Source organism: Pollicipes pollicipes, unplaced genomic scaffold (assembly GCF_011947565.3).
Source record: "Pollicipes pollicipes isolate AB1234 unplaced genomic scaffold, Ppol_2.1 Scaffold_5802;HRSCAF=6872_pilon_pilon_pilon, whole genome shotgun sequence".
In the NCBI taxonomy this organism is placed as follows: Eukaryota; Metazoa; Arthropoda; class Thecostraca; order Pollicipedomorpha; family Pollicipedidae; genus Pollicipes; species Pollicipes pollicipes.
This window is the reverse complement of record NW_023596756.1, coordinates 18,834-22,487: the sequence shown is the minus strand read 5'-3', so window position 1 is coordinate 22,487 and position 3,654 is coordinate 18,834. Positions and strand designations below refer to the sequence as shown.

At 50.6% G+C, this 3,654-nt stretch overlaps 1 non-coding gene across 1 annotated transcript; it reads right to left on the bottom strand.

Annotated features, from left to right (window-relative positions):
- Positions 1–361: 361 nt before the first annotated feature.
- On the bottom strand, positions 362–434 carry TRNAV-AAC (transfer RNA valine (anticodon AAC)). Its single transcript has one exon. It is a non-coding gene; the product is annotated as a tRNA-Val (tRNA).
- Between the last annotated feature and the right edge of the window lie 3,220 nt (positions 435–3,654).

The following is a 3,654-nucleotide window of genomic DNA, read 5'->3' as shown; positions in this document are numbered from 1 at the left end:
CGCTATTTAGCCCCACAACGTCGAGCTAGTCTTGCTAGCCAAATACCAGATGTGATACTATTGTAGCAGGGACCTACAGCAAAACGAAAATGCACGAAGAACATTGCAACAGCAGGTAGCGAAAGACCAAGACGCATCGATATCGTAACCCATTCAGTGCGGTGATGGCGGTAGGAAAAGAATTTCGCACCATCAACAATTGAGTACTTTTGTGATGCATCGGGTACTTTTGCGAGCGCTTATCTGATAAATCCATGCCTCGTGATCAAGAAATATGAATTATTGCTACCAAGTGAACAGTCGCACGCAGTCCACTTGCCCACAGAGAGCAATGCCCACTCCCCAAATGCGAGAAAACGCGTGTTTCCGCCCGGGATCGAACCGGGGACCTTCCGCGTGTTAGGCGGATGTGATAACCACTACACCACGGAAACACCTGCCTGGGCGCTACCAACTAAACGTTATAAATAACGTACCTAAAAATTCAAGTGCGCTGGCAATGCTATATAATGCTTTGCAATGTGCATAAACTTCGTCAGTATTTCTTGTGTAATATTTTCAATACATAAATGAACACCAGCCATCCTTCCCACACCCAAGGCGATTTATAGGTACCTGTAACGGTGTGATACTGTAGTCTTCCCGTCGGCGACTCCATGTACTTTTGCGCCCGGGACCACGTGACACACGCCCGCGGTCGAGCAGGGCTAGGGTGGCCAGAGCATCGTTGCGACACCATCACCGCAACACCACAGTCATTCATAAACACGAATGGTGGCAATGTAATGACAATGTGTAGACGGTCGGAGATGTTGGACATGCCTGCCTGAGATGAACAGCAAGACATGGTTCCCGAAAAGCTGCTGCTGCCGCGGCCCAGCTGTCCGGCGGTCACAAGCGATATCGGATAAATCGGATATCGATATCGGGTAAACCCGAGGATCACATAATTCTCACCTGCTCAAAACTTTCGACCGCTGCTAAAGGGCTCCCTGAACGTGTCAAGCCGCTGAGAAGGCACTCAGACCAACTGGGGACCTGGAGCAGTCACAGGTGAACGGAATGTAGAGCGGCACGACAATGCAAACGTCAGAAGGTGGGGTTGGTGCTGGAGCTAGCAAGAGATTAGGCGCAGCCCAGACCAGGAATATGACCAAATAACATGTCATTTATCTGCAATGGCTGCAATTTACAAGACAATTCCAGGGTCGAGCATAGAAGTGTTTAATTGGAGCGACGTAATTGTTGTGAGCTACTAGAAACGGCACTTCTTTTGCAACATGTTTGCAACAGCCACATGCATTAGAGGGAAGAAAAAAATTGTAAGTAAGCTCGGGCCTAAGCGATTGCCGCACTGGTGATAAGATTAGGGCAGTTGTTGTTCACAATGATGAAACTGAGGTCAACAAAATTCCTGCAGTCAGCTTCGTGCTTATTCTTAAGATGTTCGTTTCACGAGTGAGGTAGTTACTGGTGCCATTTCCATCTCGTCAGTGATACTGTGCCCTCACACAGCATTTCGGGCTGTGGTTTTTAGACCACCTCCATGTGCGTCGAGCCCCCTATTCCAGGTGAGTGACGGTCGGCCCCGAGCTCCAGATGAGTGACGCCCGGCCCAGAACCCCAGATGAGTGACGTCCGGCCCAGAACTCCAGATGAGTGACGTTCGGCTCCGAACTCCAGATGAGTGACGTTCGTCCCCGAACTCCAGATGAGTGACGTTCGGCCCCGAACTCCAGATGAGTGACGTTCGACCCCCAAAGCCAGGTGAGGAGTGACGTCAAATGTTCGGAATTTAACCATGTATCTATACGCCACAACTAGAAAATTATGTGGTCATTTCATGCTTTGAGAACGTGAATGAACCGCAAATGTTAACCCTCACCGATTCCGTTCATCGCTCTTTTTCAAGACGCGGATTGGTAGGGGGTTCGATGCGACCCCTACCATTTCCTAGCTAAGAAAGGCAGAGCACCGCAGAAAAACGGCGGATTTGTCGTGGTGAGATCTGCTGATCGGTAGCAAGCTTGTTTCTAGATCAATTACTGGCCGCAGTGTCAGGTTAAAGGCCAATTCGTTCTCCAAATCGGACCATTTCAGCTTCACATGCTAAAATATGCGAAACCATAGCGCAAATTAGCGCGCAACTCACACACATCTGACCCTTGTATCTTCGAGTACACCGGCCCCCGCGGGTCACTGCTGGATTCGTACCACAGCCGCCCGCCACCCGCGCCGGCCGCGCATCGCCGCGCGGTGTTCGAAAAACCGGCGGACTCGCAAGCCAGAAGTCAGACGCGCTTTATGGTGTCAACACACACGAAGTGATGTCCCGTGAACTACCAAAATTCGGGTATAGTCACAGGATACGCTGGAAAAATATCGTAGACTAGGGATTCTGCATCGACCCTCTCATTTCTGCCAGAGTGAGAGGAATTGAGTGAACACCGCTATTGGAAACAACGCCGAGTTATCAGTTATGGCTAGCTGGACTATGACTTCCGAAATATATATATATATATATATATATATATATATATGTATATATATATATGTATATATATATATATATATGTATATATATACATATATATATATATATATATATATATATCGGAAGTCATATGCATATATATGACTATGACATATACAAGATACATCTATATACAAAATCATTAACATTACTCTGTTTAGCACTACTGTGTTTAAACATAACTGGAACAATGCATTAGGGCTGATGCAGAAAAATTGTCCAAAACCTTGTATTCACATTTGAATACCACAAACCCTGTCACGACGAAGCACTGAAACGTTCACAATCAACAAATGTATAGAAAATATCCAATTCCCACTCAACAATAGGCCATCAAACCCACACCGCTTCCCAATAAAGTACTGTCACTACAGATCGAGGCCCATCGCAGACCATGCTGTCATTTCCAAGGTCACAGGCGCAGTGCGGCCCGACCGCTGTGGCGCACGCGCCCCGGCACATCCCGACCAGCACACGAGAGCGGCACCACGGGAGCCGTCCGGCAGTGACGTCAAAGTGACGTCACACTCGGCGGGCGCGCCTTCGGAGGCCCGGTCTGCCGAAGTTCCCGCAGGAATGGCGTCAAATGCGTTCGTGTCGCTCACAGCCGCTCCTCACCCAACGCGCAACACACGGCCTCTCGCCGATGTCTGGTGGTGTGACGGTGTGATGTCATGCCAGTGTGACGTCAGTGTGTGTTAGGTGGCAGCCGAGGCGACCGGCTTCTCCACGTCAGACGCCAGACGAGCATGTCCAGGACTGGCGGGCATTACTGTGGCCGGGCTGAAGAGACGAGTCAGCTCGAAATGCGTCACGTCACTGGTGTCCAGACGGACGCGGGCCAATCAGATTCACCGCACGCCTGACGTCACTGGTGCTCAGTCGGACGTGAACCAATCAGATTCACACCACTGGTGCCGCCCCCAACGGGCACGGACCAATCATCTAGTCCCAGACACCACCCGCGCACAGCCGAGCCAATCAACTCCACCCCTCTCGCTGACGTCAATGCTGTCCGGGTGAGCGCGGACCAATCAGCGCGAGGGACGAGACAAGGATGCCGACGGCGGCGATAGCGACGGCCAACAGCAGGTGGAGCAAGCTGCAGCGTGCGCCGCCCG